This window comes from Asparagus officinalis, chromosome 6 (assembly GCF_001876935.1).
Source record: "Asparagus officinalis chromosome 6, Aspof.V1, whole genome shotgun sequence".
Taxonomy (NCBI): Eukaryota; Viridiplantae; Streptophyta; class Magnoliopsida; order Asparagales; family Asparagaceae; genus Asparagus; species Asparagus officinalis.
The window spans coordinates 18,866,282-18,883,968 of NC_033799.1; the positions used below are offsets into that span (position 1 = coordinate 18,866,282).

Here is a 17,687-nt window from a genome sequence, read left to right on the forward strand (position 1 = left end):
GAACCAAACGTTGGAAATGGAAATGAGTAGAAATAAAAATTGACGTGGCCCTGTTGTTAGATTTCAAAAGCCCCATTTCTCTTTTTTTTTAGCAAACAAACAACCCCTTAAGATAGTTGTTTTACTATATATTTTCCTACCTCCAATTATGAGTTGCCAACTCATCATATCTTATTTTGATCATAAGTCCATCCAACTGTTAAAAAGTTGGATGGACAAGGGCTCATATCCACTTAACTTAAGTGGAACACTCGTCCATATAATTTTATAGCCATTGAATCAGGTTGATATATTAAAATCTCACTAGATGATGTGGCATGTATTAATTAGAGGGCACTATAGGAAAAAAATTAAACACAAAAAGAAGAAAAATAGAAGGAAAACATGGAGATCTTTACCACTTGCTTCATCTTTTCCGCGGTTAAGATGAAAGAAATAAGTGTGTACTTGACTTCCCAGAGTAGGGACGGACAGCATGACAATTTTCCTTCAGCCTTCAGCCTTCTTTATTTTTTCTATCAGCCTTTTTTCCCCTTTTTCTATCAGCCTTTTTTCCCCTTGCTATCCTCTAATTAATACATGACACATCATCTAGTTTGATCTTAATCTATCAAACTTATCCAACGGGTATAAAATTGGGTGGACAAATGCTCCTATCCACTTAAATGGATAGTAACTCATCTCTCTCTCTCTCTCCCCCCGAAACTACGTTATATGGAATCAATTTATTTGACCCACTCCGTTCATTTCGATTTATATGTTTTGAATTGTATATAACAAAAAATTAGGTAAATCGTGTTATAGTTACTTATGCATCAAGTGATTGTAAAATTAATGGTTTTACAAGAATAAAACTAAAGAGACAATGGAAAATATGTGACGGAAGTATTGAAATATTATGATTTTGTTTTATAGATGGTTTGAGATATTTAGATCATATGAACAGAGCAGATAATCCGTCAAAATACTCTAATCCATACATTAAGAGGTGCTTCCTTATATTAAACCTAAAGTGTCACCTTAGGAAAACACACACATGTATATGTATATATGTGTGTGTTACAATACACATATGGTGTAACTAACATTGTGATTTATGCACTCAAAACTACATGGAGATATAAAAATCACAGCGTCAATATTTCTAGAAATGAGCAATTTATAACGGTCTAAGATGTCGGTTATTTTGAATTGCTTGAATTATAGGATAGAAAATTACCACATGATTTTTATCCACTTACACTTGATGACATGTTGATAACAATGAACAGTGTGGATCATTAATATTGGTAGGTAAAAGTGCACTTTTATAGGTGTGAATGTGTGTGCGTGCACGCGTAACAAAGTTAGTTACACCCCATGTGTATTCTAACTCTACTCTCTCTCACACGCACACATGCGCGCACACACAGAGAGTTCACTGGACTGCTGCTCTGAGGATTTTAGCTTATGTTAAAAGCTGTCTTGGAAAAGGATTATTGTATAAGAAACATGGACATTTACACATCTCTGCCTTTTCTGATGCTGGGTATGTGGGAGACATAGGAGATAGGAAGTCTATTTCTGGATTTTGCACCTTTATTAGAGGAAATCTGGTTACTTGGAGGAGCAAGAAACAAGATGTTTCTCGATCTAGTGCAGATGCAGAATACAGAGCTATGGCTCACACTGCATGTGAGATGATATGGTTGTAGAAGCTGTTGACAGAGCTTAGTTTTACTCAGCCTGGACCTATGTCCATGCATTGTGATAACCAGTCCGCTATCAATATTGCAAAGAATACAATATTTCATGAGAGAACTAAGCACATTGAAGTTGATTATAATTTTGTTAGAGATGCTTGGGAAAAGAAAGTGATCTCTCTTCAGTTCACTCCATCTTCAGAATAGTTAGCTGACATTCTCACTAAAACTACATCACCTAAGGTGTTTTCCATTCTATATAACAAGCTGGGCATGGTTGATATATATGCTCCAGCTTTAGGAGAAGTGTTAGAATTAGTATTTGGGTTTTCGGGTCAGGGCCCATTAACCCATTAGCCTATTACCCATATGTACTCCTATATAAATTCATGTTAATGAATGAAAGAGGCAGACTCTCTGATCATTTTTCACTTATAACATACACCATCAAAGGTAGGAAAGATCAGGTCACAAAAGTTTACACGAGACAATTTAAAAAATGATATATTTTTATCAAGATAGTGGTATGAAACCAAGTAACGTATCAGCTTTACTGAAAGAGCAATCTGGTGGAGCCAATGTTGATTCACAAATGGTGAAAAATTACATGATGAACGAGAGGTTGATCCCCCAATTTGTTCTCGACCACTTTAAGGAGCTGTAGAAAAACTCCGCAACATTTTTCTTTGTTTACAAAGTGGATGATGAAAATAGATTAAGTCATATTTTATGGATAGATGCAAAAGCTAGAATGTCATATGGTTACTTCAGTGAGGTTGTAGTTCTTGATGCTACATACAAGACAAATGGATCCTCCTTGCCATTCGCTCCATTTGCAGGAGTGAATCATCAGAGACAACCAATATTACTTGGAAGGTCATTGATAGCTAATGAGACTGAAGAAAGCTTACTTGGTTATTCACTTCATGGTTGCAAGCAATGCATGGGCCTCGACCAGGAATCATCATAACTGGTTAGGATAGAGCTATTGTTGCAGCAATATCAAAGGTGTTTCCTCAATGAACACATAGGCTATGCATGTGGCACATAATGAAAAAAAATTCCAGAAAAACTATTGTTGTGTATGGCATATGATAAGTTTCATGCAGAATTTAATGAATTAATTTACAAATGTAAATTGACGCCTAATTTTCAGAAGGAGCGGGATTCTCTACTTCAAAAGTATAACCTACAAACGAACGAGTAGTTGGCATCATTATTTACTGTTGACATATTAGAATAGTTAAGGGGTTATTTGTAAGATGTATTTGTAGGGGCCTATATAAGCCCATGTTATTTCATTAATAATATTAGGGGTTTCTTCATATATTTCAACTTGGTATCAGAGCTAACCCTAGCCGCCGGCCGTTCCCCCCCTTTCCTGTCTGCCGTCCCCTTCCCCTTTCCCTTGCCCGCGTCCATCTCCCTCTAAGCCGTTGCTCCAATCGCGTTCTCCCCTGTGTTTGCGATGCAGAAATGGCCCCGTAACGAACCCCCAACCACTTCTCTCTGTTTTTTTTCGATCCAAACACCATCTGATCAGCCCCCTCCGACCTCCTCAAAAACGCAACGAATCGACTGATTCGAGACCACCCCGAAACGAAGCTCTGCTCTCTGATCAGCCCCTCCGGACCCCCTTCCCCAACTGTTCAAACCGGTCGACGAAACCTCCCGCCTTCTCCTCTGTTTTCCAGGCGAAAGATCCGCCGGCAATCCCTCTGTGTGGTCTCGGCCGCCGCTAAAACCCCCTCCCTCTCTTGTTTCTTTCTTTGGACCAACAACTCCTTCAAATAATTAACCCCATTACCCCTCGCCCGAAATCCCTTCCCTTCGCTTGCTTACCGAACCCCCGCCCCACCACCACCTTTGCTCTGCGCCCTTGCTGCGCCATGTCGGTACCTAGAGTTTTGGCATGGGTTTTCCCTTATCGACTCAGGTCCTCGTAACTGATTTGATCTAGTGGCAAGTAAGTAATATATCTCACATCGATGAGATATATAACTGTTTTTCGGATTCTTTGATTTCTCTTTCAATTGAGAAATAACGAGAATTTGTGATTTCCGCGATTCCTACTTTGTAATTTCGTGTGTGTGCCAGAACGAAGCAAGTGCTGCCCGAAATTTTCATCTGCTGCGATACACAACAAGGGGTCGGAAGGAGAAGTGTGACCAGGTGTTGGCCGTCTGCCAAACCTGTTCGATGGAGGAGATTCATCAAGAAGTTGAACCCTGCGGAGGTGTCAACTTTGAATGAAGTTAATGAAGTTGTCGGCTGGTGAGAGCGCGACAAAACCCATCGAAGAAATCTGGAGCCTTCCGACCATCGATCTTGACAGTCCTTGATGGCACCGCCAGTACGTAACCTGAGCTGGTCCAGCCGGCTGAGATACACCTTGCAGGGAGGAACCTGGAGGGGACCTTACTGACAGGAGATTGGTGGACAGAAAGCCGGAGGAGGACTCGGAAGGGAAGGAGATGAGGTGGAAGTTCACTTCATATTGTTGGTGTACATCTGGCTTCTCAACTCGTTAGGTCCGACAGAATCAGCACTGGCACGAGTGGATGGGCCATTGAGAAGGTGAAGGCATGTGCTGGAGAAGTTGAGTAATCTTGAGGAACATTATAGATGAGTGGTGAATAACCTGAGGCGCTATTCCAGTATTAAAGGAGAGATCGACGCCACAGTCCAGGGAGAGAGCGGAGCGGATGGTACAGAGATAAATGTTATGCTACGGAGTAGTGGTGTTCGACCGTCTCGTAGAATAAGGAACCTAAGAGTGATATTAAATGAATATCATTTCTCTCCCCGGGCTAGCTGCAAGGACCCGGGATGTAAAGAGCGGGAGGCCTTTCTACAGGAGAGGACTATGGTGTTTCTCAAGGGATTGACATCAGAGTTCGCTCAGCGAATTGCATTGCTCCTAGCTCAGCCGAAGATTCCCACGCTTGAGGAGGCTGTCTCTGCTATGATCCAGGAGGAGACTCGCATTCGGCTGCAGGCGGGGACAGGTGGACTTCCTGTGGTGAAGTCAGCACTGACAGCCTCTAGTAACACTGGATTTAGGGGAGAGACCCGACAGTGCTACAACTACGGTGCGGTGGATCATCTAAGGCATGCTTGCACCAAGCCACCCAAGGAAGGAGATTCGGGTGGACGTGGACAGTTCGGAGGTCGTGGTCGTGGCCGTGGGGGTCGACGAGGTGGAAGAGGAGCAGGGAATCGGGCGAATCTGACGGTAACAGAAGAAGAAGAAGCTGAGGTGGTCTTTACAGAGGAGGATCGTGCTCTCCTCACGATACTCAGGAAAAAACAGCAAGTAGCAGGGAATGGAGACTTGAGGAGTGGAACTGCGGAGGCATCCACTTCGTTCTTCGTCAGAGGCAACACTGCTACCTATGCTCATCCGATCAAAGGTACTGATGGCATACATGCTCTTGCTTCTATGTCTCCCGACAGATCATCAGAGTGGATAGTCGACTCTGGTGCGTCTCGCCATGTGACAGGTAATGCTAGTGAGTTCTCATCATATACTCACTTAGCATCGCCTGATAGTATTCAAACAGCTGATGATACATTTCAGCCGGTGGTTGGTAAGGGTACAGTCGATTGTACTGGTTCTGTAACTTTGTCCAATGTTTTGCATGCTCCTTCCTTTCCAGTCAATCTTTTGTCCATTAGTTCTATCATCCTCCAACTAAAATGTATTGTTTCTTTTGATATTCCCAATATAATTTTCCAGGAGAAGAGGACAGGACAGAGACTTAGGACTGACACATGGCGTAATGGATTGTGGTATCTGGATCGTGAAGGGCTAGATTCAGCGTTTGTGTCAATGGTAGAAAGAGCAGGAGTAGGATCTGAGATGAGTGCTGAGAGTGTGTTGATGCTTCATCACCAAAGCTTAGGACATACTTCTTTCGGTGTTTTAAGTAGGTTGTATCCATCTTTATTTGAGAAAGTAAATAAAGAGAAAATTGTGTGTGATGCATGTAAGTTGGGAAAGCTTACTAGAAGCTCTTATGTTAGTTCTGATCATAGAAGTTCTCATGCATTTGATATGATACATTCAGATGTGTGGGGGCCTTGTTCTACAAGTTCTATGAATGGATACAAGTATTTTGTTACCTTCATTGATTGCTTCTCTCGCGTTACTTGGTTATACCTGATGAAGAATAAGAGTGAAGTGTTTGGCTGCTTTCAAAACTTTCATATGAATGTTCAGACTCAATATGGAGCAGTGGTGAAGATATTAAGATCTGCTAATGGGACAGAGTACACCAACAGAGTGTTTGGAGAATACTTGTCATCTCAGGGAATACAACACCAGACTACATGTCCATACACACCAGCTCAGAATGGGGTAGTGGAAAGGAAAAACAGACATCTTTTAGAGGTTGCTAGAAGTATGATGATCTCCATGAATGTCCCAGAAACATTGTGGGGGCAAGCAGTGTTGACTGCAGCGGCGCTGATCAACAGAATGCCCTCGAGAGTACTGGATTGGAAGTCTCCGTGTAAGACATTGAAAGGAGATAATGGTGGGATTCTTCCACTGAAGGTATTTGGCTATGTGTGTTTTGTGAAGGATAACAGACCATCCGTCGGGAAGCTTGCCCCTAGAGCGGTAAAGTGTATTTTTATGGGATATTCTGCTACTCAAAATGGATATGTTTGCTGGAGCCCGGTGGAGAAGAGGCTGTTCGTGAGCATGGATGTGTACTTTCGTGAATTTAAGCCATATTACACATAGAAGGTACCCTCATCCGTTGGTGACTCGCCCAATACTGGAAGTATGAGGCGAGAAGGGGAGAATGGTGAGAGGCAGATAAATAATGTAGAGAATAATGTGGAAAAATCAATTTCTCTAACGATTCCTTGGGAAGAAGAATTGATTGAGGAGGAGCAGGAGAATAAAGAAGAAGATGATAAGAAGACAAGAGGTGTTAGGCCCACGGCTCAGAGGGAGCTACTTACCTATAGTAGGAAGGGGAAGCAAATTACGGAAACAGTACCTACAGTGCCACTAGTGCCAGGTCCCTTGTCAACGCCTATCCCAACTCCTGAGACACCTACACCACCATCAGATTCCTCCCAAGGTGATATCATTCCTCTCCTTACTCCTCCCACACCAATGTCAGTACGGAGGACTACTCGCAGCAATGCGGGACATCCTCCCGATAGATATGGTTGGGATCTTGCCCAGTTTGTATCATATTCTAATATCCATCCTACACATGGAGCATTCATTACATCTACTGTACCTAACAATTGGCAGGTTGCTAAGAAGGATCCAAAGTGGAAAGCAGCTATGCATGAGGAGCTAGGAGCTCTTGAGAAAAACCGCACTTGGGAGCTAGTAAAATTACCAGAAGGGAAGAGAGCAGTTGGGTGCAAGTGGGTCTTCACTGTGAAGCAGAATCCAGATGGACAAGTTGAGCGCTACAAGGCTCGTCTGGTGGCAAAAGGGTATAGTCAGACATATGGCATCGATTATGATGAGACTTTTGCACCGGTGGCGAAGATGAGCATTGTTCGGACCTTAATTTATCTGACAGTAAATGGTGGATGGAAGCTACATCAACTAGATGTGAAGAATACATTTCTTCATGGAGATCTAGTGGAGGAGGTATACATGGAGATACCACCAGGATTCGGTACAGATCAGACAGTGGGAAAGGTCTGCAGATTGAAAAAGTCTCTCTATGGGCTGAAGCAGTCTCCTCGTGCCTGGTTTGACAGATTCAGGAGGGCTATGATTGGTATGGGGTACCAGCAGATCAACACCGACCATACCGTGTTCTTTCGACGAAGTGGAGGCCACATTACCATGCTGGCGGTATATGTGGATGATATGATTATTACAGGAGATGATGAGAAGGAGATTGCCCAACTCAAAGTAAGACTGGGTAAGGAATTCGAGGTGAAAGATCTTGGCTTGCTTCGATACTTTCTTGGAATAGAGATAGCTCGAGGAGCGGAGGGAATCGTCCTATCCCAGAGAAAGTATGCACTGGATCTTCTCAAAGAGACAAGGATGTTAGGGTGCAAACCTGTAACTACACCGATCGACCAGAAGTTTAAGCTAGGTGTTGAGGCTGAAGAACCAGTTGATCGTGACAGATACCAGAGGCTGGTGGGAAGGTTAATCTATTTGAGTCACACACGTCCTGATATCTCTTTTGCAGTGAGCGTGGTGAGTCACTACATGCACGATCCGAGGAAAGGTCATATGGCGCTGTGTACCAGATTCTGAGATATTTGAAGAGTGCCACTGGAAAGGGGCTGATATTCAGAAAAAACGGACATGTGAGCATCGAGGGTTATTGCGACTCAGATTGGGCTAGCTATGCTGATGACAGGAGGTCCACCTCAGGATACTGTATCTTTATAGGAGACAACTTGGTCTCGTGGAAGAGCAAGAAGCAGTCAGTGGTGGCGAGGTCAACAGCTAAAACAGAGTATAGAGCTATGGCCTTGGGAGTCGCAGAATTGTTGTGGTTGAAGAGTATGTTGGTGGAGCTGAAACTGGATCAAGGAGCAAAGATGAAGCTGTGGTGTGATAACAAGTCAGCCATCAGTATCGCTAATAACCCAGTGCAGCATGATAGAACCAAACACATCGAGATCGATAGGTTCTTCATCAAAGAGAAGTTGGACAGTGGATTACTGGAGTTAAGTCATGTTTCAACTAAAGACCAGGCAGCAGATTGTCTGACTAAGGGACTTAGCTCAGTAGATATGGTTAGAAGATGTGACAAGATGAGCTTAGTGGATATTTTTCGCCCATCTTGAGGAGAAGTGTTAACATATTAGAATAGTTAAGGGGTTATTTGTAAGATGTATTTGGAGGGGGCCTATATAAGCCCATGTTATTTCATTAATAATATTAGGGGTTTCTTCATATATTTCAACTTTTACAGCTCGAGAAATTAGGGTTCTGACATATACCAGAGGTTCGTTTTCAGCAGTCATGTCCACGACCCAACACAATGAAGGAATGAACTCGTCATTTGATAAATATGGAACTGCGAATTCCACTCTTAAAAAATCAAAATGAAAGAGCTTTGAAAGATAAATTAGACAAAGAACCTGAAGAAGATTACAAGACTTCGCATACCAAACCCAAACAGAGGACACCAATAACCATGGAGGAACAAATCGCCGGTCTTTATGTTGTGCGCAGCGGAACTTGAATCACACAAACAAGAACGAGATAAATCACAACCAGTCAAGCAAAACACAATACCAACAGCAAGCCAAACAAATTTTACGTGGTTCGGCAAGTTGCCTATGTCCACGGGGCAAGGAGAGGGGAGTTCTTACTATTAGAAATCAAGAGAATACAAATAGTGTTACAAATCTCACAAAAAACCCTCAAACAAAGCTCTCTAGATCTCTCACAAATCTCCCACAATTGGATGCAACAATCTCTTCTCAAAGACTGCTCAAAACGTCATTGTTTAACCCTAATTATTCAGGTTTAGGGTTTCATACAATTAGCAAACGAAACGGGTTGAAAACCCAAACCCAGCTGCAGACCCGATTAGCGGTCGACCGCCAAATTCGTCGCGGTCAACCGCCCAGCATTCGACAGAACATAAAATCATTATAGGGTACTCACGGTCGACTGTGGCGATCGACCGAATCAAATCCCGAGACAAAAATCCATTACAAGGTCCATGCGGTCAACCGCCTCAACTCAAGAACTCAGCTAGACCTTGTGCACGTTTCCGATCGACCGCCCCTGACTCGCGGTTGACCGACAAACATCCTAGCAGTTTTTCTGTGGAATTTCCTAAGTTGTTTCAACTGCGTTCGCCAATCCTTCAAATCTCCACCTCGGTGATTTCTTCCAAAACTGAGCTGACATCAAATCATCTAAATGTCACACTTGTTACGTTCAGGACAAAGTGGAAGAAATTCACGACAACGGACTCAATCCACAACAAGTCGGGAACCAAACGAGAGCTCAAACAATCTCCCCTCATCGAAATAAACAAATCCAACCGGCTATATCGAAAAGACTGCCTACGTATCCTCTTGCTCAAGGAATCAAGTCGAACGTAGTTCACTCAAATGACCTCCAAAGGCCATCAACATTGAAGAATGTTCAATAGCTTCAAACAATGACCAAATTTCACACCTGAAACAACTTTGATCAACATATTCGTAGGGTTTTCCTTCGTGTGGATCTTCTCCAATATGACGTCTCCATCATCCAAAACATCACGAACAAAATGGAATCTGAAATCAATATGCTTCGTGTGTGCATAATAAACCTGGTTCTTCGTCAAATAGATAACCGACATGCCATCACAATATACCCAAATGGTCTATTGTGCAATCCCCCAGTCCTCTAACAATCCACACAACCACAAAGCCTCCTTAAAAACTTCAGTCACCGCCATATACTTCGTCTCTGTAGTAGAGAGAGCCACTATAGACTGAAGTGTACATCTCCAACAAACCGATGCTCCTGCCAATAAACACATATCCTGAAGTAGACCGACGCTTGTCAAAATCCCCCGCATAATCTGAATCCATGTAACCAATACAATCATGCCCATTCTTCTCACTCTTCTAAAAAATCAAACCAACATCCACGGTGCCTTTAACATACCGTAGAATCCACTTCACGACATCTCAATGAAATGCATGCATGCATTATTCAAGAAGTGTTATAATAAATGCATGCATTATTCAAGAAGTGTCAATGAAGTTTGGGTACAGGAAAGTGTCGGGTACGTGTCCGGTACGGGTACGACTTTAATAATGAAGTACCCGGGTAACATAGTTCCTCTGTGTAAGCTTCAATCTCCCCTTCATCTTGTCTCTCTCGATCTCAATACCTAATATCTTCTTAGCTTCTCCAAGATCCTTCATCTCAAACTCGGATGACAGCTTATTTTTTAACTTTCGAATAGCCGAAGAATTCCTGGAAACAATAAGCATATCATCAACATATAATAGCAAATATGTGTACTCACCATCCTGTAGCTTGTGCATGTAAATATATAGGTCATATGGGCTCCTCGTGTACACATGGCCAATCATGAAGCTGTCGAATATCTTGTACCATTATCGCGGCGATTGCTTCAAACCATAAAGAGACTTTTTCAGCTTGCACACCAAATCTTTCTTTCCTGTAACTTTAAATCCCAAGGGTTATGTCATGTAGATCTCCTCATCTAAATCTCAGTGTAGAAAGGCCGTCTTAACATCTATCTGAATCAAATCCAAATCTAGCAGTGTCACCAATGCCAATAAAATCTAAATCGACGAATGCTTCACAACGGGTGAAAACACCTCGTTATAATCAACACCCTCAAGCTGTACATATCCCTTGGTAACCACTCTGGCGGTGTACCTAATATCCCCAATAAAAGAGCCTTCTTTCTTCGCATATACCCACTTGCAACCAATAATCCGCTTTACCCTTAGGTAGCTTTGCAAGTGCCAAAGTATCGTTTTTCTGAAGAAAACACATCTTCTCTTCCATAGTTTTCCTCCACCTGATCAAATCAGAGCTAGACTCTGCCTCCCTGAATGTAGAAGGAACCATATCATCAACGACCTCCACTGATAATGCATATGTGACCATGATATCATTATATCTAGCTGGCCGACGAATCACCTTTCTAGGTCTACTTGCTGTAATGAACTCCTGAACATGACCATGCTTCTGAGTCTCACCATCTACTGTATCCTCTAAATGCCCGGCTGTCATCCTATCTTCTCCTAGTGTCACCTCTGTAGGAGTCTCAATGGATACAATGCTCTCTGGAGCTGGTGGAGTCATATCATCCTCCACCTGTTGCGATATCCTACTAATCTGGTCTTCCTCCACCTGCTAAGAAACTTGAGGCCTCATCATGTACGCATCATCAAATGTGACATCTCTGCTAATAATTATCTTCTTGTACTGTGGATCTCATATGTTGAAACCTTTAACACCTTCTCTAAATCCCACAAAGACTGCTTTCCTCGCCCTCGGATTCAATTTTTCATCATTGACATGATAATAAACGGGATATCCAAATATCCGAAGCGACTTATAGTCACTAGCTATCGAACCAGACCAACGCTCAATAAGAGTCTTCCCCTGTATCACAGTACAGATAATCTATTAACGAGATGACTCACATAAACTAACGCCTCGACCTAAAAGGATCTAGGCAATCCATTTTGTGTCATCATACATCGCACCTTCTCCAGTAAGGTACGGTTCAATTTCTCAACCATCCCGTTCTGTTACGGTGTCTCTCGAACTATGAAGTGTCGCTTAATGTCGTGATCCCGGCAAAACTGTATAAATGGATCACTCTTATACTCTTCACTGTTATCTGAACGTAAAGTCTTCATCTTTTTACCTGTCTGCAGCTTCATTTTCTTCTTTCACTTCACAAAAATATTCAGGACCTCATATTTATACTTCATAGGGTATAATACTCAATTCCTCCTGGAATAGTCATCAATGAAAGTGACAAAATAGTTAGTCTCACCAAGTGATGTGTTTGAAAGGACCCCAAACATCCGTGTGAATATAATCCAATATACCTTGGGTGTTGTGAATAACGATGTCGAACTTCACTCTAGTCTTCCCAAGTACACAATGTTCACACAGCTCCATCTTGCAGGTCTTAGCTCCTTTCAATAGTACATGTTTCGCCAATGACTGCAAGGACTTATCACATGTGTCCTAGTCTCATGTGTCATAAGGTGGTAATGTCCTCCTTTGTAGTGATAGAAGCTGTCAGACCCCCTGTAACTGTCTTGCCCTTCAAGTAGTATAGGTTGTTTTTCTTGACACCTCGCATCACCATCATAGAACCCTTTGTGACTTTCACAGTAACATCCTCTAAGGTCACCCGATAACCTGCTGCCTCCAATGTATCTAGAGAAATGATGTTATTCGTTAACTGCGGCACGAACCTCACTTCTTTCAACTCCCTAATCACACCGTCATGCATTCTGATTCTGACTGAACCAATACCACCAATAAGACATACGTGATCATTACCCATAAGCACGATATCCCTTCTTTCCAGCTTCTCAAAGCTAGAGAACCAATCTCTCCTAAGACAAATATGATATGTAGCTCTCGAATCCAACATCCACTCCGTAGAGTCGACATAGCAAACTGACGATAATGTAGGACACAAATAGCCTAAAGAATCTGACTCTGAATGTTCATCAACAGCTTTTGTAACATTCACTTCTGAAGCTTGTACAGCTTTCCCCTTATTCTTCCCGGCTTTGTCCTTTAACTTTGGACAGTCAATCTTCTATTGTCCTATTTTCTTTACAAAAATAATATTAATTTCTACCAACACTCTTATATCAATCTCTATTCTTAGATTTTAAACGGTTGACTTGGCGACGGTTTGAACTACGACCTCGAACTGCTAATACATCTCCTGATGCATTCTTGGAGGGTTCACCATTACTCTTCCTCAACTCATAATTCACCAGCACCGAGATCACCTCATTATAGCTAACAATAGTTCTTCAATTTATCATAGTGAGAACGAACGCACCATAATCATCCTCCGACAACGAACACAAAAGTAGCATTCCTCAACCATGATATCCATATTGGTCATATCTGAAAGTAGGTTCGTGAAATTATTGACATGCTCTTTAATGGAAACTCCCCTCTTCATCTTGATCTGGTAAAATATCTTTTTCAAGTGAAGTCGATTCTCAATGATCTTTGTAAGATACTTCTCATTGAGCGTTTTCTACAATCTTTTCGTTAACGTCTCGTTTATCACATCATAAATAAGATTCGGCATCAAGCATGACTAAATAACTCCACAAGCCCTACTGTTCATCTTCTTCCAAACTTTGTCCTCCATATCAGCGGATTTCTCTTATAACTCAAGAGTCTGCTTCAAATTCTGTGCATCCAACGCGTCCATCACCTGACACCTCCACAAATCGAAATTGATCTTGCCGTCGAACTTCAGAACATCAATCTTAGTGTTATTGATACTCAGACTCTGTATCGTCTTTGTAAGAGACGAACCTGATGTGTCTGCTTCTCTCATGTTGTCGATCTAACTCTTCAAATAGGAATCCTTTAGCGAATCCTTCGAACAAGCCCCAAGCCAAATCCGAAGCTTTGATACCACTTGTTGTGCGCAGCGGAACTCGAATCACATGAACAAGAACGAGATAAATCACAACCAATCAAGCAAAACCCAATACCACAGCAAGCCAAATAAATTTTACGTGGTTTAGCAAGTTGTCTACGTCTACGGGACAAGGAGGGGGTGTTCTTACTATTAAAAATCAAGAGAATACAAATCGGGTTATAAATCTCACCAAAAACCCTCAAACAAAGCTCTCTAAATCTCTCACAAATCTCCCACAATTGGATGCAACAAACCCCTCTCAAAGACTGCTCAAAACATCCTTACTTAACCTTAATTATTCACGTTTAGGGTTTTATACAATCAGCAAATGAAACGGGTTGAAAACCCAAACCTAGCTGCAGACCCAATTGGCGGTCGACCGTCAAATTCGTCGCGGTTGACCGCCCAGCACTCGATAGAACAGAAAATCATTACAGGGTACTCACGGTCGACCGCGACGGTCGACCGAATCAAATCCCGAGATAAAAATCCATTACAGGGTCCGTGCGGTCGACCGCGACGGTCGACTGCCTCAACTCAGAACTCAGCTGGACCTTGTGCACGTTTCCGGTCGACAACCGCTGACTCGCGCTCGAACGACAAACATCCTAGCAGTTTTTCTGTTGAATTTCCTGAGCTGTTTTAACTGCGTTCACCAATCCTTCACTTTATACTAGGACAATATTCTTTATGCTTCAGAAATCAGAAGAAATTTATAGCAAGCCTTGCAAGAGTGGCAAACTTGACAAGCAAAGATGGAGTATTTGAGTCACATGATGTGATGTTAAGGAGATTGATGAGAAACATGAAGTTTTTGTTGTGAAATTCAATTCTGAGAATATTGCTGCAAATTACAGTTGCCAGTTATTTGAGTTTGATGGTGTTTTGTACAAACATATTTTAACCACCTTCAAGATAAAACATTTAGAGAAATCCTCAGCTCCCTCAAAGATATATTGATGAGTTGATGAGGATAATAATAACAAATTTTTCATATTTGTTTATTTGATTTTTTTTAGTTTTGAATAAGAAAGATTTGACAAGTTTGACTAGATCCTAATTTAGTTTTAATTGCGAGAGATTTGAGGGATTTTTCTATTTTGGTAAGGTTTTATTGAGAGATTTGACTATATCTTTTTTTTGGTTTGTTTCCATTTTTATTGCACATTATGTGCACATAGTTTTTCTTTATAAATAAGGTTGTATGAGGCATTGAAAAGCAATGAAGAGAAATGATTAAAAATTGAGTTTTTTTTCCTCAAATGAGAATTCCTTTGTATTTGGTGTGTGAAACCCTAGTTCCTTATCCCCTTAGATCTAAGTGTGTGAAATCGTATTTCTTATTCCCAATTCCATCCATCCATCCTCCAGCAGATCCGTCAACCCTCCTGTTTCTTCTCCTCCTCCGCAAGCGCCGCACCCTGCACTTTCTCCTCCCCTCCACCGAACTCTTGCAACCTTCACAAGCCACCCCCCTGCTGATCTCCTCCTTACAACAACCGCCTTTTCCCGCTCTCCTCCACTCCGATCAGTCACCGCCCCTTACCCCTGCTTCTCTCCGCCTTCACGCAACCCCCCCCCTGCTCTCCTCCACCCCGAGCAGCCCCACCAGCCTCTTCCTAACACCACATCGACTTCCGGTCTGACGCCGCGTCCTCCCGTCATTAGTGCCTTCCAGTTGCCCGCATCGTCATGTCGCCCGCGTCCACTCGTCGACCATGTTCTCTCCGGTCAGTTTCTTGCAACCATCCCATTCCTCCGCATCGACGAGCACCCGAACACGATAGTGAATCGTCGAACCCACCGAAGCGCATTTGCAGAGTAACAGCCCGTTGGTTAGTTATGATTTATTTTCCAAATTATTTTTCTGTTAATCTCATTTTATTAGTTAATTGCATGAGTATTCCATCTCTAAACTCTTATCATATATTCACTGTTTAAATTATATTTGTAAGTTGAGAGCCATTGAGCATGTGACTGTTAAAATTTAATATTAACTGTAGAACTTGTGCATGATAATGAATATTGCAATTAAATTGATTGAGATTGGAATTATTCATAATTATTGATGCAAATTTTGTTAAATTCATCTGTCACATTAATTGTTTTGAATTTAATTCTCATCAAAGATCATGGAATTTGGTGAAACGATGCATTATTTGATTTAAATCGCCGATTCTGATAGACCCCCTGTTCCGTTTCACATAATATATTTAACACTATAAATGTTTCACCTTTTGAGGATGTTGAAGCTTCTTTAACCATGAGCTTCAATAATTTATGCTTTGAAGCTATAGAACTAACAGAGGTGGCTTCATGACCAAAGAAGGTTACTACATGACACTAAACACATTGAGAGAAATCCTCAGCTCCATTAAAGATAATATGGCCATAACTGAAATTTTGGGTCACAATGGAAGTACTTCTCAAAATGAACATAGACTAGCGAGAATGAATGGAACAAATTATACGACAAGTGAAGACATTGTTCAAAATCCGAAACGGGCTACAGTTATAGGTCGGATGTCAAATGCTAGAATCCAGCCAACGTTAGAAAGAAACACCGCAAAGAGCTTAAGAAAATGTAGAATGTCTAAAGACCTAGCAGCTCATGATAGCCGCAATTGCCGGTTAAGTCCAAAACGAAATAAAAATGCTATGGTAAGTCATTTTTATTGGACTCGTATAATCCACTTTATAACTATCTTTTTGCTTTGTCATTTGAAGACTAATCATCTCATTTGTCTATATTATTTCAGGATCCTTCCAATATAAGTGTGATGTCTAATCATAACAACAATAATGACAATATTTTCACAGTATTAGTTTGCTTAGATTCTTTTTATTTTTTTGAGCTTTTAGTTATTTGCATACAACACATGTTTAACTTGCAACGTAATTTACATATTTTGCAGAATCAAATAGAAGTTATGAAAATTTCAGCTTATCCATCTATTCAAGGGACAAGTTAAAGTTATTTCTACGGAATTAAAGAGTTGGTGGACTATACTTAACTTGCAAGCTGTTAGAAGATTTTAGTTCTATGCATAGATTATTGCACAAGTAGATATGTTAGCGTATGAAATTGTGTAACCTACATTTTATTGTAGTTCTGAGCAAGAGGCTACTATTTCTGAAGCTCCATGAGGTTTATCATTATTAAATTACACTTTAGGATTTTATCTTAATTTATTTCATGAGTATTATGGACTGTATCTTATTATGCCGGATCACGTTTCAGATTTCACTGAATGTGTACATCAATCTAATTAGTTATTAGCAACTGAATTGAAAAATAAAATTATAAGAAAATGTTAGAGGAAAGAAATGCAAATGGACTCTCTCTCTCTCTCTCTCTCTCTATATATATATATATATATATATCTTTTCATATCTTGCATGGATTCCTAGGTATCATCAATGGATAGAAAGTTTGGCGAATGGTCCACTTAAGTTGACATAAGTTTTTCTCTATATGTATATGTGTGTGTGTATAATTTATTGTTTTTCAAAAAAACAAAATAATAAGAAAATAGTGTTGAGGAAGGTGTGATAGCAGACTATGTGGATTAGGCATCATGGCTAAATAAATTGTTACATGTAAAACAGAAACAAACCTAAGTAATTAATAAAAAAAATCAAAGACTTAAAAGGGAAATAAAACTCATGTAGGCTAAAAAGGAAATGGAGTTCTTTAAGCAGGAAACACAGTAAACTTTCTTCCCACATGATTATGAGATATCTAACCTTATCAATCAACAAGATCCAACGGTGAAGGGAGGTGTGTGCAACTATCTTATTTACACCCTATGTACACTGTAACTGAACTGTGTGTGTGTTATATATAATCTTTTTTTATTTGCACTGT

At 41.0% G+C, this 17,687-nt stretch overlaps 1 protein-coding gene across 2 annotated transcripts in view; it reads right to left on the reverse strand.

Annotated features, from left to right (window-relative positions):
• Positions 1-17,687, reverse strand: part of LOC109844506 (mitogen-activated protein kinase kinase 2-like) — a 30,421-nt gene that overhangs the window by 3,647 nt on the left and 9,087 nt on the right. The gene's annotated exons all lie outside the window — the stretch shown is intronic.